This window comes from Geospiza fortis, unplaced genomic scaffold (genome assembly GCF_000277835.1).
Source record: "Geospiza fortis unplaced genomic scaffold, GeoFor_1.0 scaffold319, whole genome shotgun sequence".
Taxonomy (NCBI): Eukaryota; Metazoa; Chordata; class Aves; order Passeriformes; family Thraupidae; genus Geospiza; species Geospiza fortis.
The window spans coordinates 131,298-159,001 of NW_005054576.1; the positions used below are offsets into that span (position 1 = coordinate 131,298).

At 43.8% G+C, this 27,704-nt stretch overlaps 1 protein-coding gene across 7 annotated transcripts in view; it reads right to left on the reverse strand.

The window, feature by feature from the left end:
• HMBOX1 (homeobox containing 1) overlaps window positions 1–23,764 on the reverse strand; it is a 102,789-nt gene extending 79,025 nt beyond the window's left edge. For 5 of the 7 annotated variants that reach the window (XM_031064260.1, XM_005429782.2, XM_005429781.2 and 2 more), the window contains exons 1-2: window positions 18,097–18,273; window positions 16,465–16,591 (exon numbers count right to left, since the gene is read on the reverse strand). The gene's annotated coding sequence lies outside the window, so the exon portion shown is untranslated. Of the gene's footprint in view, window positions 1–16,464; window positions 16,592–18,096; window positions 18,274–23,664 lie in introns of those variants that run through there. The other 2 variants (XM_031064261.1, XM_005429780.2) reach the window with 2 other exon arrangements.
• Between the last annotated feature and the right edge of the window lie 3,940 nt (window positions 23,765–27,704).

Sequence of the window (27,704 nt, forward strand, 5' to 3'; positions counted from 1 at the left end):
GCAGCATCTTCCATCCAAATGCTGGCAACTTTCAGCAGAGGCTCTGCACTCTAAGCAGCATCACAGGTTTGATATTGTTGAAAATGGGAATTATCAGCTCAACACCTCAAACTGTTGCCTTTTTTTCCTAAACATAAATATTTACACAGTGCTGAGGATGCAGAGTAATAAGCAAAAAGTTAATTACCAAAGGATTTAAGGTGCTCTTTAGAGTTGAGACAAAGCTATCATCATCCCATCAATGTTAGCGAAGTGTAATAGGAAATCTAAACAGACCAGGGTCTCTTGTCTGTGCTTATTCCACCTCCACTGAAGCTGCTCTTAGGCTGCAGTAAATCTTGTGGCCCAGGAACAAAAAAATACAAGTGTGAAAGAATTTTGGTTTTAATCACAAGAACACAGAGCAGCATCTGCCTGCCTTGTTCGCACAGGGAATTTAAACAGTGACCAAACCACTTGAACTCGTCTGTGAGACACATTCTACACTAAAATTAAAAAAATCTGCTGCTGAAGTCCTTCAGAGAGGAAATAGAAATTCAATATGTATTCCATAGCTTAGTGCATTTTTCACCTTGACTATCAAACCAGGATTACATTCACCATCAAAAAAATACTAGGAAACTACCTGAATTAATGTTGGAATTTATAAGGCAAGATGTAAAAAAAAAAGGGTTTTAATTGTATTTTAATTTTTTTTAGCAGTTACATTACAATTTTGATCAACTACTCCAAAACATAAACTGAGTACAATGTTATTTAAAATTACATGGAAAATATTTAGCAGCATTAGCTATCACTGTGTTTTGGAAGGCAAGAAAGGAAGGGATATAAATCCCAGTCCTGGCTGGTGAAAACTACAGCAGAAGCACTGGGAAGGAGAGTCAAGTGCTAAAGCACTTTTGCCCTCTTTGGCAGATTTAAGGAATAATTTGTTCATTTATAAATGTAAACGTTACAGAATTTAAATGAGGATTTGTTGAATTATGTACCTGCTTCAGGACATATTCCTACCCCACTTCCTCTACCAGCTAAGCATTCCTGATCCTGCCCAAAAAAAGAAATGAAGGAATTAACTTAAGAGCTGTACCTGTTTGTGAATAAACACGCTTCCAATAGTTACCAGCCAATGAAAATCAACCTATCTTTAGGAAAATAATGAAAGTACAATCCCAAAACAAGATTAAAATCAATGATTTAAATCAAAGCTTCCCTCTTGCTGATGTAAATCAAAGTGATTTAAATCACCAGTTTTGATCAATTCACTCATTTGCATAACATTGATCGTTTATCCCTTAAAATGTCATCTAGGGGCCAAAGTTAGCTGGGTATTTCTCTAAATCTCAATTCAGCCAGCATAAATAAAGCTTGTGTGTCCTTATTTAAAAATTTATAAAATTCCCTATCAGCCCTAACATTTCCATTCCTGATGTGCAATCATCTTGGGGCAGCCGAAGTGGTTTAAAAGATAAACGGAGGCGATTCCGCAGCAACCCCGAGGACAGCCGGAGCCACATCCCCCTGCCAGGGCCCTGGAGATGTCCTGCCCATCACCACACACACACAAACATGCTGATGGGACAAACAAGTGTTTACAAGATCCCTCAGCCCATCAATTCCCTTTAATACAGTTGGGTAGCCAGGGCTTATTGATCTCTGGTGGTAAATTTTCACAGCAGGCTGTTTTCCTGCATTGATCAGGGGAGCAAGGCAGGGATTAACCAAGTGCAGGAGCTCCTTCACTCCAGGAAAACTGCCTTTGCTGAAGGCAGTGCAAAGGTAACTCAGAACTGCTCCATCCCTGGCAGTGTCCAAGGCCCGGCTGGATGGGGCTTGGAGCAACCTGGGATTTCTGGAAGGTGGCCCTGCCCATGTCAGAGAATAGAACAGGACAAGCTCTAAGGTTCCTCCAACCCAAACCATTCTGTATGATTCTGTTCATCTCATGAAACCTGGATTTTCCTCCCAGTCCTCCCTGGCTTGCTTTGGTCTTTACTATAAAAACTATTTTTGATTTGTGCAATCCTTCACAGCTACCATCATTTCTGTCTCATTTCCTTCACCCTCATACTCTTGACCTGAGTTTTCCAGTCACTCTCATACTGTCCAAACCCTTTCAAATATCAACTCTTCCCCTTGGTTCTGCTTCTGCTTCAAGGTCCAACAAGGAAGGAAATGCTGGAGAACCTGGAAGGAGGTGAGAGCACAAACGATGGCAGGATGATACAGACTGAAGCCAAAAAGTTCCTGTGAAGGTGGTGAGAGGCTGGAATGGATTTCCCAGAGAAGCTGTGGCTGCCCCTGGATCCCTGGAAGTGTCCAAGGCCCGGCTGGACAGGGCTTGGAGCAACCTGGGATTTCTGGAAGGTGTCCCTGCCCATGAAGAGTGTGGAATGGGATAAGTTTTAAGGTCCCTTCCAACCCAAACCTTCTGGCATTCTATGAATTTTCAAGCACAGGAATCTACTAAGAATTCAAACAATGCTCTGCTCACACATTTTATGCAAACAGCAGCTCTCAAAAACAGAGAATAACCACTGAGTGCTTTTACCTATTTTATTGGCATACACAAAAACACGACTGTCTCAAGTACCAAGCAGGTTTTTTTTAAAAACAAACATTTTAATGCAACAGCACAAAGCCAATAACTCTATCCTGGTCACTTTGATCCAATTACAATACATTTTAAAGTATTACAGTACTTTAAAGATTAAATAGTGCTGCAGCTTCTCCATCTAAAGTTACCATGCTGTAAAGTTCTTGGTGAGAGAAGGCCCAGCCCTGACTGCGTGAGCTTTTCCACTTGGGAGATTCAAAGTGGATTTAGCAGGATTACCAGCATACTTCAGCATTTTCAGGATCAGAGCTTAAATGGTATCTCCAACACACATGTGGGACAAAAAAACACAGGAGGAAAAAGAATTCTGTTCCTAAGAAAACCAGGAAGATATCGATCCTAAGCAGCTTTATGCTTTTGACTTCAAACTAAGAATGGAGGAATGAAAACAAATACTCTGTGTTTTAGTGAAGGAGTTTTATCAAAATCTATGTTTTCATGATCTATTCAGTTATCACTAATTGGTAAATAAAACAAAATATGCAATAGAAAATGACAGCATTTTTAGATTACAAAAGTCTGTTCATAATAAAAGCACTTTTCTTTTCAACACAAAAAAAAAAAAAACCAACCAAACTTTATAAATATTAGATTATTCTGCTGACCTAAAATATCCTTACTGGACAACCCACCAAAAAAACCCTACCTCAAATCCCTGTGTGTAGCAAACAGCATTTTCCCCATTTTTAAAAAGCAGATGGAGCTTAGCTCCCTTCAGGAGAGCAAACAGCCCAGACCTAAGGAACAGGAAAAGTTAATATCCCCCCAAAAAAATCAGAAGCTGCTCTTATGGCTGTGTACAGACACTTCCTGCCTCAAGATCTTAAAAATTCACTCCCCCAATGCACTCAGAAAACCAGAGTTGTCATAAACTGATGCCCAGATTTGTTTCTCAACCTTTTTTTTTCTTGTTAAACTGCTCACAATTTATTTTTAACTACTGCACAGAAGCTGCATCTGTCGAGGATGCTCTTTTTGCAAGCAGAGCTCCTGCTCAAGAGACTGCAGGGAGACTTGCCTGCCTTGCCTTCAGCAGAGTTAAACCATTTCTGAATAAGAAATTATTCTTCTACACAGTAATTCCAATTTTAACCTTTGTCTTCTACACAGTAATTCCAATTTTAACCTTCCCAGCTCTGCCACCTGCCAAAGTCCCACTGTTTTTTTAGGAAAAGGACATGCCCAGAGAAGATGCCCCATCCCTGGAAGGGTCCAAAGCCAGGTTGGACAGCGCTTGGAGCAACCTGGGAGAGTGGAAGGTGTCCCTGCCCAAGGCAAGGAGTGGAATAGGATGAGTTTTAAGGTCCCTTCCCACCCAAACCATCCCACAATTCCATGATTCCATACTGCTGCTGCCTCTAATGTCCCACATGAGCACAAAAGAAGGATTCAGAAGTAGATGGTCTATGTTTAACTCACATTTAGAGCCTTTAAAAGTTAAAGGAGTGCAACGAATGATGCCAGGACAAGCATTATCTACAAAGATAAACAAGCTCAAAATAGCCGGCAGAGCGCTGTCAGCCAGGTGCACCAGCCCTGGACGTGGATCCTGAAACAATTCAGGAAGTTCCTTCCCACCAATCTTCCAGAGACTCATCTTAAAAAACTTCAGAGCAGGAACAACAAAGAAGTCAAACCAAATCCTGTCATTGAAACAGCTGAAGGCCTTCACACAGACCTTACATTAAGAGCTCGCTCTGACTTCTTAATGTAAAATACTTCAGGTATTTTTGAAGTCCAGACATGCCATGAATACATTCTCAGTTGTAGGATCTTTCCCCTCAAGGAAAAACTCAAAGCTGGGCAATACCCAGAGTTTGAGTGTCCAGCAGGGAACATTTTCTCTCTGCAGCTGCAGGACAGCATCACCTCTCCCTGTGAGGGTAGTGAGGCCCTGGCTCAGGTTGCCCAGGGAGGTTATGGAGACATTCGCCATCCCTGAAATGTTCCAGGCCAGGTTGGACAGGGCTGGAGCCCCTCTGCTCTGCAGCCAGACTGGGAGAGCTGGGGGTGCTCACCTGGAGAGGAGAAGGATCCAGGGAGAGCTCAGAGCCCCTTCCAGGGCCCAAAGGGGCTCCAGGAGAGCTGGAGAGGGACTGGGGACAAGGGATGGAGGGACAGGACACAGGGAATGGCTTCCCACTGCCAGAGGGCAGGGATGGATGGGGTATTGGGAAGGAATTCTTGGCTGTGAGGGTGGTGGGACTCTAGAATAGAATTCCCAGAGAAGCTGTGGCTGCCCCTGGATCCCTGGAAGTGTCCAAGACCAGGATGGACAGGGTTTGGAGCATCCTGGGATAATGGCAGGTGTCTCTGTCCATGGCAGGGGTTGGCATGGGATGATCTTTCAGGTCCCTTCCAACCCAAACCATTTTATCATTTAATGCAAATTACAAGCTAATGAGACAAAGCAATGTCTGTAGCACATTAAAGAGCTTTTGGAAGCAAAACAGAGTCCTGAACCTCACCAGGGCCTGCTGGTGGCAAGAGATGTGTGGCTCTGGGCTAGCAGAATTCCCCAAAGGAGAGTTGGACTTCTCCTTATTTCATGTAAGGGCAGGATTAGATGGGATATTGGGAAGGAATTGTTCCCTATGAGGATGGGGATGCTGGCAGAGGTTGCCCAGAGAAGCTGTGTCTGTCCCTGGATCCCTGGAAGTGTCCAAGGCCAGGCTAGACAGGGCTTGGAGCAAACTGGGATAGTGGGAGGTGTCCCTGCCCATGGCAGGGGATGGGATAGGATGAGTTTTAAGGTCCCCTCCACCCCAAATCACTCTGTGATTCCATAATTCAATGACTTCCAAGTCCTTGGTTCCTCATCCCACTGAAAGGCTGATCTCAGAGGAGCTCCCAAATTTGGGATAAGAGGTCCTGGAGCAGGCACAGCAGAGCTGGGCTGTGTGTTCACCAATCCCCAGCCAGCAGCACGATGCCAATCCCACACTCAGCTCAAAGCTATCCACGGAGCAGGGCTGGGGCTGCTGCCACACGTGCCCTTGACTTCACAAACACAGCTGCAATACTCACAAGCAAAGGTGCATCTGCATCACTGCAGAGTCATGCAGTTTAAAAATAAAAGCTTGAAAATTACTTTCTAAATTGAAATAATTTAAATTAGAAAAACGATTTTAAGATGCGTATTTTGCAAAAATTTTCCAAGGGAGAAGAATCTCAAGGCAGTGAAGCAGTGGAAGTCACTGGGTAAGCACTGGGAACCAGTGTCTGATGAAGTGCCAACCCATCTTTCAAGCAGAATCCTTGTCTGCAAGTACAAAAGAACAAACATTTTCTTTTTACTTTGCTTATTTAGCTCAGTTCAATGACTGCTGCTTTCAAAGTTGAGAAATCAGCTGGGAATTCAGAAAGCAGGAAAAACAGTTTCTCGCTTTTAAATGAGGAATAAAAATAAGGTAAGTTGATGAGCTCTGCCAGATCTATGGTTTTGAAGGACAAGGTAACCAGAAATTAGGTGAAATTTAGCTTAGCAAGACTCGCTGTATTTAATAAACGTACTTTAGAAGAAAAGCTCTATTTTGACAGAAGTGTAACACAGCCTTAACATCAAGTAAAACTGCACTTTCAACTGAATTAGTTTCCATCCAAATGGAGCTTGACACGATTTTAAATAGGAATCAGCTGGGAAATATGCAGGATTAACCATGTTCTAATTCAGCACGTAATAAATGTATAGGAAGCAATGTAATTGCTCAGGTTACATCCTGACACCTGCTACAAACCCCTGAAGTTCTCAGCAGAGCCCAAGAAATACAAGTGCAAAACAAAAGGAAGGATCAATTATTCAAACCAAAGTTTCCTGCCTGCTCTTTAAACCACTTTGATTCGCATCGATCCACGTGCTGCAGCGTTAACTTTGTACAATCCCCATCTCTGAAGTCACACTCGGGTCCACCATGGGATGCATTTACTGGAGGAACAGAACTTCTGGGATGGATTTCATGGATCTTATCTACCTGGGAGACTGTCCTACTTCTGCCCTGAGCAGCAGGAAATGCTGGGAGAAGACAACAGGACAACCAGAGGAATTTGGCTCTCAAGTATATTTGAGGAAACAAACGCTTCATTCCTTTAGGAAGAAACATGCAAGTTAAAATCAAACCACTTTTTCTGACAACTTCTAAAAATATGATCTAGAAGGGGTTGGGCATGAGTTTTGTATCACATGGAATATAAAGGAAATTTTCAAACAGATGTAGTAAGTTGTTTAGAAATTATTAAACTGCTGTGAGCAAGCAGAGTTGGTCACTCCCATGCTAGGAAGTTGCAAAGGCAATGTCAAGAAATTTAGGGAGCAATTTACTCACTGTCAAAAAGCAGAGAAGGTTTTAGTCCAAATGAGGAATAAGGCAATTGATAAAATTTCCTATCAGATCTATTTGAGACACCAAGATGAGACATCAACACTATCACAAGCCAAGGCCAGAGCTTTCCAACAGCCACACTGGCAAACTCAGAGAGGATGAAAACTTGAGGTTTTTGGTCAGGAGAGCTGTTTGAGAGGTTTATTTTAAAACAAAGGCCCTGTAATGTGCAACCTCTCCAGGCATATCTGGCTAAATACGAAGCAGCCTTGAGGAGAAGGAGCTGGGGGTGCTGGTGGGTGAGAGGCTGGACATGCCCCAGGTGGGTGCACTCACATCCCAGAGCCCCCCATGTCCTGGGCTGGTCCCCCAGAATGGGAAGCAGGGGAGGGGGGATTCTGCCCTGCTCAGGGGAGACCCCACCTGCAGAGCTGCCCCAGCCCTGGGGCCAACAGCAGGAGGACATGGAGCTGCTGGAGAGAGTCCAGAGGAATCCACAGAGATGCTCCAAGGGCTGGAGCCCCTCTGCTCTGAGCCAGGCTGGGAGAGCTGGGGGTGCTCACCTGGAGAAGAGAAGGATCCAGGGAGAGCTCAGAGCCCCTTCCAGGGCCTAAAGGGCCTCCAGGAGAGCTGGAGAGGGACTTGGCTTCCCACAGGGAATGGCTTCCTACTGCCACAGGGCAGGGATAGCGGGATTTGGGAAGGAATTCTCAGCTGTGAGGGTGGTGAGGCCCTGGCACAGGGTGCCCAGAGAAGCTGTGGCTGCCCCTGGATCCATGGAAATGTTGAAGGCGAGGCTGGATGGGACTTGGAGCACCCTGGGACAGTGGAAGGTGTCCCTGGCCATGGCAGGGGGTGGAATGGGATGAGCTTTAAGGCCCCTCCCCACCCAAACCATCCCATGACTCCACAGCCTTGCAGAGGTGAACCCTGCAGCTCTGCACACAAAGAGCCACATCTGCAGGGACACAGGGCAGGCCATGGGGTTTGGATCCATCCCATAGTATCCCAGCACTGAAATGGCCTGGGAGAACTGCAGCACTGTGATTGCTGTGCTGAGCATTTGCAGGATATTTTCAGGGATGTTCTCCAATGGCCTTGTCTACACAAATTGGAAGGATTAAAGCAGACCTCAGAGCAATTTAAATAAATCTGCACAACCCAAGTGTCACTGTGAGTGCCTCACCAAGCTTCATCTGAAATTGGTTCCCCATCAGCTTAAATTTGTGTCTCCACACACAGGAGCCCTGCTGAGCACAGGAGGCAACACCCACAAACTGACCTCTAACCACTGCTATGTACAGAAGTAGAAGTGATTTACACCTGGTTGTAATTTCACCCAGTGTAAGGTGTGTATATATAAATAAATTTTATGTGCATACAAATACATTTGGATGTATATAAAATATACCCAAATACAGGAAAAGAAGCCACCCACTTGTGCTCCAAAACCATCAGCTTCTCCCAGCCATTCCATAAACCTCACAACCAAATCCAGACCTACTTTATGTTTTTATAAAGTCTGCAACTAAACCTTGAAATAAATAAATAATAAAAGGTCATAATTCATCATCCTGACATCAAATCAGCAGACTGGGACTCCAGTATATCAGAGTGATGGATATAGACTTGTTTTAAGGATGGTTTAGTCTGCATTATGCCAGAACATTTATTGTTGCCTTTAAGACTGTTTCCTTTCCAAGATGTTTCAAATAAAAGCAATAGTCTTCTTCTCCCTTAACTGCCTGTCTGAGAATCCACTATTCAGCAAAAACAATTTTCCCCAAAAAATCATGACTAGAGAAGCAACAGGACAGCGAGTGCTAGAAAACACAATTTCTTGTTTTTCCTTATTTTCTCTTGCTTGCCAGGTGATCTAATAACCACTCTTTGATGGATATCACGATTTAAGCCTCTCTAAGGCAAAAATCCTTCCTAATAAATGTCCAACCAGCACGAAATCTCTCCCTCCATCACTTATCACTGCTGACATTTTGCTTTGCCACAGAGGCAGGATGCTGGAGCACCACTTTCCTGGGCCCCACTGTCCCACAAAGGACCACAACCAGTCCTCCCAGCCCAGCTTCCAGCTGCTCCCACACCTGCCCTCTTGCCCTTCTCACTCTGCTTTGCATGGGGTGAGATAAAAAAGCTGTTTTACCTCTCTAAACATAAACTCTGCTCTTGTATCAAATGCTGTTCAATGAATGAATACACACTTCCAGTTGTGAGTCATATATACATATATATATATACATATTTCAATCAGTAGAGCATACTCCAAATCATTAATTCTCATCTCAACCTCTGATGATGGCAAAACACATCAACTTTACAGGCACAGAGAGGTCAGACAACAACCTCAGATGTCCTGTCCACCTTGGCTGCTGCGTACCACACTCCTTCCCTTTGCCTTGGGTTAAGATCACATTTCTTAACCTTAAAAAAAAAGTCCAACTTTTTGCAAACAGCTCCATGTGCCACCCTGTATCCCACTAATACTACAAGACACAGCAGATTCATAAAACCACTCACCATTTTAGGCAGAACATTTTCTTAATTACAAATATTGATAAAAACCTGCATCGCTTCCGCTTCTCAAGACAATCCCAGCAACACTGACAGTGCTGCAGAACGTGCCCAGGAGACAGAACATTCACATTTGCTGCAATTATTTCAGAGACCTTTTCCTAATACCTTACAGTCCACCAAGAGACAGCAAGTCAGTACCACCAATATGGAAAGTTGCTGTTTGATCCAGATCTGAATGAGACCCCCTCAGGTTTGATTTCTGTTGTAAATGGTGCTTTGTAAGCACAACTGGTAATCAATTTGGAAAAGAGGAGAAAATGTAAAGGAATAAATTATCATTTCTACCTGCTTCCCTTGCTCCCCCTGCCCCCATGGTGGTTTTACAACCCTTCTTTGAGCCTGCCTGGGGAAGCAGACAAACCCAGGAGGGAGAGGAGCTGAAAAGCACCAGCAAAGGGAGGAGAAGGGGCTGCCAGTTCTGCCAATGCAGAGTTGGGGGATGATGTGTTCTGGGAATTGCCCCCATCTCCAGGTTGTTCCCATCACTCCTTTCCTTGCAGCAGAACTGAATCAAATCTTTGTGAGTAAGGGTGCAGAAAGCTGTTCACAGATGTGGAGGTATTTGCTTTTCAAATGAAAAAAAGACAAAAAAACCCACAAACCACCCATGTTACAGCAACCCTAGGTCTGCCTGCACCCCTCTTGTGAGAGCACTGTTGTATATCCTTCATTATATTTATAAATAGGGCTGGTTTTGTGTCACAGGCTGTCATTTACACTGACTTCCCCTTCTCTCAGTTCCTGCACAGGAGCTCCCTGGCCCAAGTTTGTAAATACAAATCTGTACAAACAGGAATAGATTCACCATCACACAGTATGAGGCCATAATTCCGCCGGGGAGAAAGCGTGAAAGGAACCCCAGGTAATGGAATTGTTTGTACATATTCACACAAATAATCTTAGCCCTTGTCCTGACACTAATATAAGAACACAAGTCTTATGGAGCTTGAAATCTTCCCCTGGAGAAACAACTTTGCAAAAGCAATGGAAGAAAGCACGCTGGGAAGAAAAGGCTGTTTGTAGCTTTGCTTGTTATTTAAACCAGGCTGATTAATCTTTAAGATCCAGCAGCTTTTCAGATTTTTGCCTTTCCTCCCTCCCATATTCTACAGCCTTTTTACCAGTGCTTTAAAGTAACAGCACACCAAGGGCTCAGCTACACCCAGGGCTGTGCACACAAACCCCTGCAAGTAAAAAAGCAGCAGCAGTTCATGTGAGAGCTCAGAGACCACCAGGCAGCTGGGAACAGGGGACAGAAGTGGGATACAAGGAACCAAAAAAGTACTGGAATGTGTCAATCTCTATGAGATGCTTGAGTACAGCAAGCACAGCCCTTCAGAAACCATGACATGGCAACAGGACAGAGCCTCAAGCTGTGCCAGGGGAGGGTCAGGTTGGGACATCAGGAGGAATTTCCTCGTGGAAAGGGTGGTCAGGCATTGGAACTGCCCAGGGAGGTTTGGAGTCCCCATCCCTGGAGGTGCCCAAGCACGGCCTGGATGTGGCACTCAGAGCTCTGGGCTGGGTGACAAGGTGGGGATCAGGCACAGCTTGGACTCAATCTTTTTAGTCTTTTCCAACCTTAATGATCCTGTGTTTTTAGGTTTTCCAGTTGTCTTCTCCAACTGGAAAACATGATGGAAAACATCTCCAACAGGGTTCATGTCTAAGCTTTCATTTTGAAAATGAGATCGCAGGTCCTGGTAAAATTTGAGATTGACAACTAATATATTCTCAAAGCTAACACATAAAATGAAAATCTCACTCCAAAAATTTGATAAAAGATGCTAATATTGACAGCTTGCTTTCATATGCAGCAAGGTGGGAATGGAGGGCAAAAGAAGATATTCAGAGAAGAAGTATGAACAGAAGGCATTTATAAGGAGTCTGGTACCTGGAGTGTGGCACAAAAGCCAGGCCACCCCCTTCCTGAAAACGTCCTGCAGCCTAAAGCTCTGACTGTGGGGTGATCCACCCCATAAGGTGAATACTCTCTATAAATATTTTCAGGTCTGGGCTTTAAGAAGTGAAAGGTAGTCCAAGGAAGTCCTTCAGCACACCAGTGGGAAACCTAAACCTGGGTTATGTGGAACACCAAAAAAAAAAAAAAAAAAAAAGCCGTAACAAAACCTCAGTGTGAAGCACAGAAGATTTCAACCAGGAAACAAGGCAAGTGCAGCACCTCACTTTTCCTGAGTTACTTGGGAAATAAGGAATGAAGAGAGAGAATCAGACCACCATTAGTCACTGGGATATAGCTGCACCATGTAAAGGCTGTTTGCTAGAAAAAAACATCCTGCCTAAACTATATAGATGCAATGCATATGTTGCACAAAACCAAGTTTACATAATAAAGAGAATATATATTTGCTTTGATCTCGAGCTGCCCCATAAATTTTTAATAACAGCTGTAAAACAGAAATCTTTGGCTAGAAATCCTCAGCAGCAATGAAATTTAAGCTCCCTACTCATTACAGGTTAAGAAAACTCATTTCCAATCCATTCCTTGTAGAACTGTTACCAATTTCTTACAAGGAGAAATGCAAATGTCATTCTCCGCTATTTGCAGATTATTCTCTTCAGTCTGGCTCTGTCCAAAACAGAGGGATAAGGGACTATTCAATCTGGTTTGTCATCTTTGGTCCTATTAGCAGAGGCATTGCTAAATTCAGATATCACAATCCTCTCATTTTATATTTCACTGGAAGGATACCTCAATCTGTTTTTTCTTTTTTTTTCTCAACAGAAAAACTGTTAAACCAAAAGTACTAAAAAAATAACTCCTCTACGATGCACCACAAATAGATTACAGTTTCTAGTTCAAGTGCAAGGGGACAAAGAAACCAAAATCTTTTTATATGCAGACATTAAAGTAAAAGCAGGAAACAGACTTAACAACTGGCAAGAAGAAAACATTAACCCTTGTGCTTTCAGTGATTCAACTCACAGAACTTCCTTTGCTTTCAGCTCCCTCCCCCACCAAAGAATCACCACTGTTGTACAGCATTTGAAACAGTGTGTTTACACATCCCCTATAAAAAATAACCTTTTAGGTAAATTAGGAGGCTCCAAAAAGCACAACTATCAAATACATTATCTAGGGGAAAAAATACAATGAAATAGATATGAAATTCTTTGTTCAAGTCTTACATATATCACTGTATGCAAGGGAAATGTCACACAGAGGCAGTTTTTAGGAGGAAGGTTTTTAGAAAACAGTATTTAAAGCCAGTATTTGGGGGTAGAAAGAGAACAGATGATTACAGTGCTGTGTGATAAGATGAGAAAGAGCGAGCTAATGGGATATAAAACTGCATACACTGGAGACAGCTTTACAAGTTAGAGAAATGACAGGCAAATAGCAATCACATCCACACCAAAAAGGCACTGACAGGTCAGAAAAAACCTTCATTTTCTAAAGGACAGCAGACTTAGTCCCTGCGTATGAAGAGTACACAGAGCTGGAGTTAAACAGTAACTGAGAGTCTGAGAGATGTTTGGAGAGGGCCCAAAATGGAGAGAAGTCATTCCCTGCCCTTATTCCTCAGGGTTTGTGCCACCCTGGACACAGCCAGGTGTGTTTTTTCTGGATGCAGATCCATCAGAAATCCAAGCTGTGCCCTGCCCTCCCTCCCTGCCAGGGGTGAGCACTTGCAGGGTCTTGCTGGCTCAGAACTTTGGACACTCCCCTGATCACTTCCAGCAAAGCTATCTCTTATTCCAGGCAGACCATGAAGTTACACATCCATGTTCTCCATCGGAACCAAGTACCAGAATTATTAAAAAGCCCTGTGAACAGATTGGTGAGGACGGGAATGGGAAGGACTGACTATCCAGCTCACAGGGTGTAAAGACTGTATTTGTTCATGCTTAAAGTGGCACAGGACTGAACAGGGATTGAAAGAAAACAAAAAGAATGGAACAAGCCAAATTGAAAAAAAAAGGTGACTTAAATTAGAAATTAAGGACACTTTCTCACTAGGAACTGAACTAACATCTCCCTTCACAAGGGCTACCTGGCCTCCAGGTGTGGGACATTCAGCAGGGGAAAACACTACAACGAACATGGCTGGGATCAAACACATCTGGACCTCCCTTTGGGTGGATAAGGGGGGATACAGAGAATATCCAGAACACCTGAAGCACACAGTGAGGATGGCTGCAAGGATGTGCTGAGGAGGGGTCAAATGTTTGCCTTCTTCCTCCAGGCTGTCCTCAGCATCCACCACTGCATTAGCCAGCCTTGTGCCAGAGATAAGACAAACTTCTGATCTGACCCCAACAGCACATTTCCTCTACCTGATTTTAACTGAACTCAGTTCCTATGCTGAGTTTTGCAATTCTTGCATAAATATTACTTTATAGCTGCCCAAACGCAGAGTTAAAAACCTGCACAGCCCTGTGGTGGCGCAGCTCAGAACCAGCTCCAGGCAGCACTCTCAGGACATACCCCCTATTTTTGTACCATTCTGCCCTACAGAAACAGAGCAGCAAAGCAGGAGCCCCACTCAATCCTCAATTTCAAAGTCTATCATGTAAAATGCCAATTAAACAACTGCTTTCTAAGTCTCCCCTGTGCCAGCCACGGTGTTCAATCCAGTAAGAGTTGCATGTCTTTAAGAACTACAGTAAAACACTTTAAAACTCTCCTTTTCAAAAATAAGGTGAGAGAGAGAACAGGGGACAGGATGAAAAGCACAAGGATGCATCTCCATGAAAATTATCAGCTTTAATTTCCCCCTTCGCACAGACCACAGAACTGCAGAGGCTGGACAGCACCTCTTGAGCTTGTCCAGTCTAACCCCCACCTTAAGTGCAATTTTCCAGTGCAACCTGCTCCAAAAATAACTGTGCAGGAACATGATGATCCACCTGGATTTAGGTTGGTGCTGGGGTAATGACTGGGCTACAAAAATACATCTTCCTACAAAGCCCAGCAGCCTCAGAGCCCTGGGGTAGGCATGGCCCAGCAGGGTGGTTTCTGAAACCTGAGGGAATGTTGCTAAATCACTTTTGTTTGGTGGCTGACTAAGGCCAAAACCAAAAGTCAACTCAAAACTGGGTTCAAGTTAAATTTAGAACTGGGAACTGTGACTGCAAATGGTAGAGGAATGGATACAAAAGAAAAACCATCAACAATAGCAGGGAAAACAGGCAAGAGAAACTCAAGGTGCAGCATCAAAACACATAATTTGCAATTTCTCTGCTTTCTGCAAACACCAGTCACACTCCAAGACTCTCCTCAGCAGCTGTAAGAGCACAGAACTCGTATCCAGCACATCCAGATTAATACAGGAGAGTGTAGGAGGTCTGCCCAAATAATGTCTCCACACAATTATAGCCCAGAAGTCATAACCCCTCCCTTTAATATTAAAGGAAAAAAGAAATCACATTTGCAGCCAAAATGTACTGATAATACTGCAATGGCAGCATGGCCCTGAGCCTGCAGCCTTCTCAGAAGTCATTCTCATTAGAAGAAAACTGAAGGATCATCCTCTTCATCCAGTGATTTGCAGGACATGTAACACACCCCGCTCACTGGAAGGCCAGCACCGTGGAATTTTTCAGGAGTGGGCAAGGGGAGTTTAAGTGTTTCAGTCACATCCCTGTGCAGGTTTTAGTTGGAAGAGGTGGAGAGCATAAAGCAGAGCTGGGAAACAGCACCCAGGAGGACACCAGAGGCAAATTTCTGCCATGAGGGGTGGGGGGAAGACTGCTCACAGTAAATTGTTTTGTCAGATAACTGGAGGGAAGGCCAATGTCTCCTCTGGAAGGCTGACAGTAAAAGTCTGTCAGCAGCAAAAACAATGGAGAATTAATTATTCTTAAATATGAAAGGACCTAGAACTCAGTGATCTGCTAATTAAAAACAAAATATCCACAATATAGTTCCAGTTCAGTTCTTGTGAGAGCCAACAGAGAGCAATCCCACTGCCTCTAATGTCAGTAAGAGCTTGTTTTAAGGACTCATCCCTTAAAGATATCAAAATTTAATGGAAATTGCAGATATTTAGTACTCATCTACTCCATATTCAAATATCTGAGCTCACACAAAATACACAAGAGAGTCTTCACCAACTCATTGTGTTTCAGCAGTTCTGGAAATCACTGAAAAGTAACTGGCAAACCAACTAAACTTCATTAGTGTAAAGCTGCTACTTGAAGGTAGTTCTGGAGGGACTCAAAGCAGTGGAATTTTATTTTTGTTTCAGCTGGTCATGCAGTGGGTAAGAAGCAGAAAGCAGCTCTGATGTGCAAGAAGTAGCACAGACAAGCTCTGTGACAGGGAGAAGGAAAGATAAATTGTGACTTTCTGTGAAGATGAAAACACTTAAAATTAAATGTCCTTGTCTTAATTTCTGCTCCCATGTAGCCAGTGGGTTGTGTGAGGGACAGAAGAAAATCCAGGTTTCTCCAGCCTACCTTTCCCACAGTGTTTCGGAAAACAGGGAGGGAGTAGAGAGGCGTTCCAGACAAATCAGGATCTGCAGGCATCCAGCTGCAGGATCCCCAGCATTTGTGAGAAGCTCTCTCCTCGCAATGTCTACAAGTCATCCCCCAAAGGATCCACAAAAAACAAAACAAAACAACAACAACAACAACAACAACAAACCACAAACAAACAAAAAAAAACCCAAAAAAACCCAAAAAAACCCAAACCAAAACAAAAAAAAAAAAAAGAAAATCCCAGAATCATTTGGGTTAGAAAAGACCTCTGAGATCATTGAGCCCAATCTGTGACTGATCTCCACCTTGTCACTGAGTGCCACATCCAGCCCTTTCTGGGACACCTCCAGGGATGGGGACTCCAAACCTCCCTGGGCAGCCCCTTCCAATGCCTGAGTGCCCTTTCCATGAGGAAAATTCCTCCTGATACTGGAAATGCCGGACAAGCAGCAGTGCTGAAACACACAGCAGAATGGAAGGGTTTAAACTCACCCTCCCTGAGTGTCGTGTCTCAGCGTGGCCTAAAGGGAGGCAGCTCTCACAGTTTTCAGACTTGCAGTATCCCAGTTTGGAGAAGGTGCCCACATCCTTTGCTCCAAGCACTGGACAGCAGCAATTCCTTTAAGGACAAGCAGAGGAGATGGCCATGACAACTCCATGGTCACTGTCTCCCTTTTACCCGCCAGCTCGTGAGTCAGACACCTCTAAATTAGGAGGGACATTTATTGAGGGACATTCATTGAGCCTTTCTCTGAGCCACGGACACCTCAGAGTGACTGACACCACCCTGAACATCACTGGATGGACACCCCATGCTCGGGGCTTAAATCTTCCCCTAAAGCTTTCATTTTCCTCTAAATTAAAAAAAAAAAACAAAAACAAAAACCCAAAATCTGGAGCTTAATCCTCTAGCCAGGCAAAGGCCTGAAGAGCAGCATACCTGCATTCCAGTTTCCACCCTGGGTTAGTAGCCAGACTGTTTATAAAACAATTTTAAAATGCCAGCTTTTATGTATTAGAGTTTTATTAATCTTGAATGATACATCATAGGTGCAGGATGCATAAAAGGGTTACAGAAACATGGTTTGCATTTTAAAATGCTTTAGTGAAAACAAATGAATTCTCTTTATTAAATGAATTGAACCTTGCTGTGTCCTCCACGGAAAGATTTCAGTATTAGTGAATCTCCTCCCTCATTGTTCTTTTTTCCACCTTATGTTAGGGGAGGAAAACAAGAATTTCAGCATTTACAGCTCCCAAATGGTTTCTCAGTTTTGAATTAAATAGGCTGTGATATGAACTATCTGAATACACAGAAATAAAGGAAATATTCTCTATGCACATGCAGAAGAGGCTGCTTCTGACAAAAGCCAGGTTTACTGTTTCATCAGACTCTGGTTCCATGTGCTCAGCCAAGAGTGACAACCACCACTCCACTGGTTTGACTTGATTTGACATATTGGCAGTAGAAATACCATGCTGAGGTTCTGTTGGAGTCCATTACAAGAACAGAGGCATTACAACAAAAAACTTAGGCTTTAGAAAAAGGCATTTTTATAGTTCAAGCTATTTAAAAAGAAAACTTTTTAAACAGAAAACCAGATTTTTCAATTCTGGTTATAAACTCAGGTTTAGGTGTAATTACAAAGACAAGGTAGAGATGCTTCATTGCTGGTTTTATCAGCCAACTTAGCCAGCAATCAGCTTTTATTCTTATCAAAGATACTGATGCATCCATTTGCCATTAAACAGATCTGTTTCCCACTAACTGGACACAGCCTCCAGGCTCCAGATAAGCAGGGAATCTGCCTTCCAGCATGCAGAGTACAGGAATTTTAACACCTTCCTGGAGCAGCATTTAAATTGATCATTAGTGTCAACAAATACAATCCAAATGGACTGTCCCAAACCTCTTTGGAAGCAGACTCTTTTCTGCTTGTTCAGTGTTTAACACCCTGGAGGCCCAGTTCCAGCACTGCTGCCACTTTAATCTTCATTTTAACTATTTTATGAGTCATTTATACGCCAAGGTAACCCACCTAAGCAATCAAATACAACGACCCAAAAAAGATCTGGATCCCAGTTTTCTGTTTTACAAACCTCAGAGGGGAAAGAAGATAATACCTGAACAAGTTCCATGTTCCAAGCTCAAGGTTTTATGGAGGAAGAGGAGGTTGGAAGGGGAGAGAGGGAGGGACGATCTTTCCACAGCACTGCAATGCCACAGGAAAGCACCACATTTAATGTAATCAGGCTCTACATTGCAGCCATATGGAAACAATTTCAGTCAATAAACAACTCCTGCAAGAAGACAGCAGAGGAACAGGAAAATCAGATCCTGATTTAACCAGGAGGCAGGAGAGCTGCTGGCTCAGCTCAGAGGCTGCCATATGAAATATCCACGTCCACCAGAACCCCACAGCTTTGGGTCCTCATCACTTGCCTTCCACACCTCAGAGTGCAGGAGTACAAATGGCACAAACTCTCTCACAGTTTCCTCCCCAGCCTCCAAGATCCTGTGCCTCAGTGCTCCCCCCTTTCTTCTCTCTTCCCAATCTTTCCTCAAACCCTATCACTGTGGCCAGCTTCCCACTTGATAGCCAGAAGGGAAGCAGACACCCCAAACTCCAGATACTCGCCCAACCTCACTGCAGTTTATCTGCCTGGAATTTGCAGGTTTGAAAATAGAGATTTTCTCAGGGAGCAAATCCTTAAAAACACCCAACTTGGAAAAAAAAAAAAAAAAACAACAACCCAAAACACCACACATTTTACTTCTTCCTGTTAGTGGTATTTAAATGAGGTTTGGTTTCACGATTCCACATTATCCAGGATCCTAAAAACCAATGGCAAAAATACTGCCTCTCCTGCAGAAGACAACATTCCTGTGCACTGCTGATTACAGCTGCAATACCGAGGGAGTAAAAGCTAAATCAGTTTGGGACAGGAAAAGGGAAATTCAAGGGAACAGCCAGCAAGCAAAGGCAGCTGCATTTTTAACAAATAGCAAGAAGGCACAGTGCTATGAATAAATCAGAATTTCCTTGAGTGTGACAGAGGAGTGACACCAGTATTTATGAGAATAATGCCCATGAACTGAAGGGTAATTCACGAGTGTCTTCAGAAGTAGCTGCTTGTAAAGGTGGGAAGTTCATCACTTCCACAATTCCACAGGATCTGGCAGCAGATGCACCACAACCACCCCAAAAACGCTGTCATTTTACACTTGAGGACATCCAGGGAAAAAAAGGTCTTGGGATGTTTCTCTTAAAAACAAAAGTGCAAGACTCAAGGTATCTTAAAAAACAAACACAGTACCAGTAATAAAAGTAGCCTTCTAGTGGAAGGAAAAACCACTGGGAACAGTTTTCTGTAGACTGGGGCAACATGCCTTTGTCACATGAAGCACGTTCTAATTCACCAGCAATAAAAGATGATTCCCAGCAAATCCATTAGCAGGGAAACATTTAAATCAGCCTAAAACCCATGCACCAAAGAGACCTTTCACCCCAGACCAGGTGGATGTTTCAATTTCACCAGTGCTCAGCGAGGGGATGGAGCAAAGCTGTAAACTGGGTATCCATCCAGGCAGAGAACAGGAAAAGAAAAATCTGTGTTTTCCCAGTAAAGAATTACCAGAACAAGGACACCGGTAGTGCCAGTCAGCACGTTTTAATGGCAAATGTCGTGATAAAGGACTAACTTTGTTCTTTTGAGATTACAAATGCAGTTGAGCACAGTCAAGTGCACGCACAGAGCGTACTCTGGGGCTGGTGGAAACCCACACTGGCTGCTTCATATCCGAGAGCTGTCAGTCAGACACTTCTTCATCTACTTCCTGGGATTGCATCATGCTAATTTTTTTTTGTCACTAAATTTAAGGTCTGATGCAGTTCAACATTTTTATCACTGCAGATAAAAATCTGTGAGTGACACCAGGACTGTAGCACAACAGGACATTATGAGGAGGAAAGGACAGCAGGAGAAAGGAGGCTGAAAACCTGCCTTAAATTAACTCAGGAAAGACAAATCCATCAGAATACAAAGGTTAACTTATAATCTAAAAAATGCAGACTATAACTACTAAATGGCAGACTTTACTTGAGTAAAGAATGTCAGTGCTGGGGCAGCGAGGCTCATGAACAGGATTTCCCTATGCAAAAGGGCTCCAGGGAACCCTTTCAGTGGCTGTGCAGCAAAAAGGGCTAAAAGCACCTCAGAATTTGGTATGGATCAGGCACAGGCTGGAGCAGGCACATTTTTTGGTCTCCACAATGTTAAAAATAAACGGAGAGCATGAAGAATCACCGGATGATCTGAGTGCTGGAGAAAATGCCTCAGAGTGAGACTTAAAAGCTCAACTCTGTTTCCTTATCTATCAAGTAACTTGATTACAGAGTGTAAGTACCTTCATGGCAAGAAAGTCCTGGATACTAAAGGGCTCTAATCTTGTCAGGAAAATCCTAACAAGAACCAGCGGCACAACTTAGACTAATTCAAATTAGAAATCAGCCTCTTATAACTACCAAGAGAAGTGATGAGCCTGAAATTACCAGTGATGGACACTCAGGGCTGGAAAGCTTTCAAACTGTTTTTAGCCAAACATCATTTACTGGTCTCAGTTTCAGAGTAAATGATTAAAATTTAAAGGCCTGTGATACAAAGCATATAAAACATATCAGGGAAGGCAATTTAATTATCTGTTCTCGCCTTAAATTTTATGAATCTCCAATATGTTAACATCACTCAACTTCCGTGGACCAGGAAATTAAAGAGGGAGGAATAAGTTTCAAGTTCAGCAAGTTCCCTCTTTTTCAGACTTATCACTAAACAGCACCACTCCACCAAGCAGATGGAGCTCCCATGAAATACAAACAGAGAATGACCAGCTATGATGTCTGGAAACCACATGTAATGCAATTCAGTTGGGCAAACTCTGATCAGCTACTTACTCCTCCCACCTGGGCCATGAAAAATCAGTATTAGCTTACATAACCAGTTCTCATTCTGGGTAACTACACCTCTGACACCCTTATACTCCCAAGAGTAGCAGCATCTGTTAACAGCCAGCCAAGAATCTCCACATACTTCTTAAATATAAAAGCATCTCAACAGCCCTGAAAGGATTATTTCCATATTCCACACTGGAACAGGGGAAAGGCAAAAAGTTTGCCCTAGGTCATAAAATAAAACCTATGGTAGAGCCTAGAAAGGAAATTTCATCGCCAGGAAGAACTTCCCAACACTCGAGCACCACTTCCATGTCAGAACTAATGCACACCCAGTTGCTCATAGCCCCAAACACTGCCAGTTAAATCACAAAGAGATTTCTGGTGAAAGCTGACATTGTAATCAGAGAATCTGATCATGGCAGAGAAACTGTCCGAAGTAAAGGTCAGAATAAATATCCAAGCAGGAACAGCTCTTGTATTTGATGAAGTAACTAACTAACTGCTTTCTGCTGCCATCAGTAGTACAGAGCCACGGCAAGAACAAAAAGCAGATTCAGGGCTTGCCTCAGAGCTCAGAAGGAACGGGCAGCTCGAAATGCAGGAAATGACTATATGCTGCACTTCCCAATTGATAGGGCGAGGGCTTATCAGAAGAACAAAACTGGCTGTTCACAAGGCCACTGAAAGAGTAGCCTACACTATTGTTTCAGTGGTAGTTATCCTGCTGCTGAACTTAATATTTAAGAAGACTTTTTTTCTTTTCTCTTCATTCCCTAAGAATTTTTAAGTTCAGAAGTGGGGAGAAGACCGATACCAGGAACTCAGGACAAGCAAGATTCCACTGGGGGCAGAGCCAAACATAATTTATAGAATTTTTATGCCTGGCATGTAAATTCCTTCCTCAACCCAACATTAAATTCCCATCTACCACCACAGCAGTGAATAGGATTCATGTAAATTTAATAAAGCTTAAAAATGCAACTTATACATATGGAGAACAAAAAAATGCCACCTCTGTGCATGAGGTAGGTGTCAAAATTTGTTTCCTCAGGCTGGAAGAAACTCTTCCCTGGAAGCAACACTCCACCCCTTGGGCAAATGGAGATTGGAAGCACTACCTGCCAGCATTCCATGGACACACACACCAAGTGGGATCGTTGTCAAGCCCTGTTACAGAAGTGATTTAGGTATATTCATGTACAACCTGCTGGAAGGGCTCTGCCTGGTAATGAGTTTCAGGCTGGTAATTGCACTGAAACCAAGATGAGATGATGAAGTGAACATTCAGAGTGGAATTCTGTCGGAAAAAGTGAACTGACCTTCCACAGCTCCTGGCTGGCTGCACAGGAAGATAAAGCAGAGCTCACTCTGTCCGGAGCACTACAGCAGTTCCCTGTTTTAAGAGCAGACTTTAAGTTCAGACTCTCTGCCTGCAGCTTTGATTTAGAACTGGGAAAGGGAAACCTCCACACAGACAGGGAGAATAACCAGTTATAGATTATTTCTTTTAATTCTTAATAAAGCACATTAAAACAGCAATTGTTCAACCTGCTGGTGTCTGTATTAACATGGGGCTCAAGTAAAACAAGTAACAGACATGCCTGTGCATTCCTGACATAAATCAGAAGTCCAACACCAAAAAAATCCTATTAAATGAAGCCGAAGAAAAGCAGTACAAGAAAGAAGGGAATCCCTCACAGTCTTGTGAGGAAGTTTGCTTTTCACTTGATGGGAGGTAGAATATAATGGATTACAAGCAAGAAAAATAACTGAGTAAGTAAGAATGAGAAGTGTCGACCCACAGAAGTCAATGGGATATCCTCCTATCACCATAAAAAATAATCTCTGTACTTAGATATTCTTAATGATCACATCAGATGACCAACAAATAAATTCCTTATAAGGTTACTGTATATCAATATATCACAGATGGAAAGTGCAACAGATGGGGAGGAGACACCTGTGTTAAAGAGCTGCTGCCTCAGTCCGTGACCTTACGTGAGTCAGTTGGCCCTCGTGCCTCAGTTTCTCCACTTGTAAAACACCAATACCTGTGCTGTCAAGCACTTCTAGAGATTTACAAACAGAGGCACAAAGTATTGTTTTGACATAGAACAGCAAAGGAGGGCAGTGGCTCAGCTGAGTGGGAGCCACTGGAGCCGCGCTGCTCTGGCCACCACAGGGGCTACAGCCATAAATCGATCAGCCCTGATTAGGTCGGGCTTTACAACGCTGTCATTGTCACAGCAGTGGCTCTGGGACAGTGACACGAGCCCTGAGCTCGGCGGTGTCACACAGGAGCCTGCACCAACAATAAACCCCTGCTAAACCCAAGTGCAACAGCAAAGAACAGGAGCTGCCCAAACCCAAGAGACTTTTTAAGGTTATCAAGGATAAAAGCTTCTCCATATGCTCATATGACCACAGGATAACGCTGTGTAAGCGCCCAGTTAAGAGGGGAAGGATATAATCAAGAGCATGTTTAAAGAAAGGGATATATTCACTTGAAATCTGCAGGCACAACACAAAAATAAATGTGTTTCTCACAGTGACAAGATGAAATTTTCAGTTGGTCAGCGACTACAAAGCTGATTCTCTACTTCTGGCTGTGGACCACATGACAGCCTCAAATACGTAAGAGCATTTTATCTGCCAACTTGCAATGAAGACCACATAGTTAATAGTTTGCAACCTCCTTTCCCCCAGAAGATCTTCAGAGTTGAGTAATAAAATTCCTCACATGATTTCAATGAGAGGGTTCACTTGTCAGGGGCTGTTTGGAGATAGTATCATATGTCAGGGAGGTGCTGCTCAGATCAAGTTTTCCAACTTTGTGTTTTCAAGGCTTGACTGAAAAAAACAAAAAAACAAAAAAACAAAAAAAACTTCAGGCGATAAAGTTTGAAACTGGAAAAAAGAGAAATAATCTCTAGATGTTATTTTCAAAATGTCAAAGCTAGCCAATTAATGAGGGGAGGAAGAAAAACTGATTAAAGCCCTGACAAACCCTTGAGATCACAGACTGATTGCGAGTTCTGCTGCAGACTCCCGGTAGGAACCTGGGCAAGTTGATCCCTCTACACCTTTGTTTGCCACCTGCGAGACGAAAAATAGCACTTTCTTTTCATATCCTGTCATTCTTGCCTGTATTGTTCCCCAAATTAAAAGCATTTGTCAAAACACTTATCTTTAGCATTAACCCTGGGAATTGCATTCACAGCTACCACACAACCCGTTTGCATGACTGAGTGTTCAGATACAAACTCTTTCTTAGTACACTTTGCTACCCAGCCATCCTAATTTAATAGGAGTCAGAAGGGAGCTTTAGTCAATACAGGAATGCTAAAATACAGTTTATTACTAATCTTACAAATAAAACCAGCTTTAGGGTTACAAGTTACACCGACCCCCTCCTCAAAAAAAAAAAAATCAAATTCTCCTCATTATGTCCTAAAAATCCTGCTGTAATCACAGTATTGGTCTCACTGCATTGATGACCCACAAGATCATATCAGCATAGGTATAATTAAAGCCCAATCCCACGAGGACATGTATGCAGAATCCAATCCCCACTCTGTTAAAATCAGCATAACGTGAAATAAATTTCAGGGATTTTAGAATCAAAGCTGCATGAAGTTATCGACAGGAGGAACAAAGGCATCTGGTTTTTTGCAGTAAGATTCTGAAGCTGACAGTATTTTGATTTCAAAATCTAAAACTTTGCAGATGAAAAAGATTTGCTACGAACGCCAATACTGTAGCCTGTCATTCTGTAATGTCCTTAAAAGCTCTGCACAGAAATCACTGTGAAGTACAAGTTGCGTTCTTTAGATTAAAATGTGCTGTTGTTTCCTGAAAATTCATTTGTTTTCTACCATATACAACGAAACAACTTCCCAGATCCCTTGGTATAAGGAACAGGAGCTGTACTGTACAGCTCCCTCCTTTCTCATGGTTCAGTTTCATTGAAACTCCCAATTCTCCACCCAAAGACCCAAATTTCACCCCTGCCCCACTGACACACAACACAAAAAGAGCAGTCCAAAAAGTTAACAACAGAACAATTTTTGACAGTCATGCTTAATAAAAATGCATTTTATTAAAAAGTAGATTAGTATTAAAAATGAATGTCAGAGCCCCACTGTTTTCCCAAATCCAGAAAGCAATGAAAAAACATACCAAACACTCCCATGAACCTATGGATTATCACTATATAAAGTAAACACTTTATGATGATTTAGTTTTCAAAACACTGCACAGCTATCAACTTTTAATATCCCTTTGTAAGAGACCAGTAAGACCCACACAGAAACTGCCTTAAAAATAAGCTCCCTGCAGCTGACAGCAGCTACAGATTCCATGGCATTATCAGAATCACAATGCTAGAGAGATGCACGTTGTCCAGAAAGGTCAATAAACCCAAGGAGTTGCTTGACACCACTCAGTGAAGCAGTTCTAGAGAAAACCAGGCCTCATTCACACAGGATTTTCTCCCAGATTTCTTTACCCCTCCTTAAAAATCCTGCCGTTTCACCTAGGGTAGCATTCCTGTAACCCAGCTGGCAGCCTGCATACCACAATGTCGTCTAGACCTGCTCGGAACAGTGGGATGACACAGGAGTAAAAATGCTGATGCCTGTTCTGGTGCTTGCACTGGTGCTAAGGGAACGAGGGGAGGAAGAACAGGCAGCGCGGAGTGAAACACAAGTTCCTTGTTCCCAGCCTCCTGCCCAGGCTCCTCGGGTAATTCTGTCAACCAGACAGAAAAAGTTGTGGCCATCACAGGGCTAAAGAATAATCTTCACATAAGGGGAAAACAACATTCCCAAATCCCAGTTTTCACATGCAGAAACAAACCCTGCCCTTCCCCAGACCGGTGCTCCCTGGACATGCAGATAACAAATGCATCCCTGCACAGACAACATTTTCCATCCCTTTCTTCCTTCTCCCCTCTCTCCATCTCCAAGATGTTTTCTTAGCAATTTGGAAGAGAAATACTAAAAAGGGAGATGTAAAACACAGAAATAAATTAAGTTTGTTCTCTGCTGTTGACGGCACGATGGGAGGAAAAAAAAGATGTTAGGAGTGATAAATCCATATATACCCTACTCCAAACTACACCCCGCTTCCCAAGGGACACGGTATAATGGTAAATAAGTATAGATGCAGTTCCTACTAATGAGGCAGGGTACAGCAAGGCCAAAGAAAATGCAATCATCTCGGGAAAAAAAACTGCACAGGACTCCTCCTCTCCCATCCACGGAGGAAATCAAATGCCAGCTGCACCATCCCAGGAAGGAAGCAGAGCCTGTACCTGATGAGCCCTGCAGAAATGAGCGAGTCATATCACGGGACCCGAGCAGGCACTTCAGGCTTTCGCCAGCCCACAAATCGTCTGCAGAGCACAATTCCTCGCTCCGGTATTTTACATGGCATCATTCATGCAAATTGTAGGGATATTTTTCCCCAGCATTTTCTTTTTTTTCCTTCCCTCCATCCCCACTAGTTTGAAGCACAGAGACGTAGGTAGCGTCTCCCAGATCCGCGTTCCCTGGCCATCACTTTAACGCTTTCCTCCCTACAAAGTTTAAATCTCCCCAGTTTTTTGTTCATAAACGTTTTGTACTTAAAAGCCACCGAATCACGCTCCCAGTGTTACCTGAAGAAACTGAGACAGACCCGACTCCACGAACATGCTTAAACCTTCATTTCCTCTTCCTTCTTCCTTCCCCACCCCCCAAAACAGCAATTTTTTTTTGTCCCTAACACGAAAGAACTGGGAAAAAAACAGCACGTCCAACCGAGGCTTTTCCAGACCTATCGCAAAGAACAAAATGCTTCCGAAGAAGTGCTCTGCAAACATACCAAGAGACACTCCAGCAAGTAGGGAAAAAAAAAAAAAGAAAGAAAGGAAAGAACCCATCAGACAAACTGAGGTCGAGGAACTCGGCGGGGTCTGGCTCGGATGTGTATTCTGCACCTAAACACACTCGCATCTTGTTTTGTTTTAACCCCGAAGCTGAGGCAAACAGTCCAGCAGAATGTCCTGCCGCTTCCCCCGACGCTCCTGCGGTCAAACCGTTCTGACCCAAAACCATCCCGGACACGGGACACAAAAGCATTCACCCACCTCTTCCCAAGAAGTACAAAACAAACAAGCGTCTGACACCCCACCCAAGTTCTCCTCGCACATTTTGGGAATGACTTCCCTCCGGGTCCTCCTCCTCCCCCACCCGTTCCCACGTTAAACTCTCCGGCACACCGACACCCTTCGGGGCTTTCACGCCTTTGCCCTCCCCGAAAACCTCCCGAAGCCCCGAGAGCTGCCAGAGAGGTCTGGGAGCCGGCGGGGTTTGGGGCACCCCTGAGCCCCGTTCCCCGACCTCCAGCGGCTCCCGAAAAGGAGCCCCCGGAGCCCTCGCACAGCCCCAGCCAGGGCAGAGCTCCCCGGCAGAGCGAGGGGGCTCCGTGCCCGGCTCCATCCCCGCAGGTCGGAGCCTCCCTACTTCCCCTGCCGTCCCCGGGGCTCCCCGGGACAGGGAGCGCCGGGGGTCGCACCAGCCCACCCCAAAACTCCGCGGCGAACAACACCCGAACACCCCCAAACCGCAGCACCCACCCAGGCTGAGGGGGGCTCCGCGGCCGCCACTCCGTGCCCCACAGCCGGGAGATGGGAGGAATCAGAATAAATATACAAATGGCAGGAACAGCGAACCCCAAAGGTGCCCTGCCCTCCCGCTGCAGCCTCTCGGGGACACCTTCCTCTTCCTCCTCCTACTC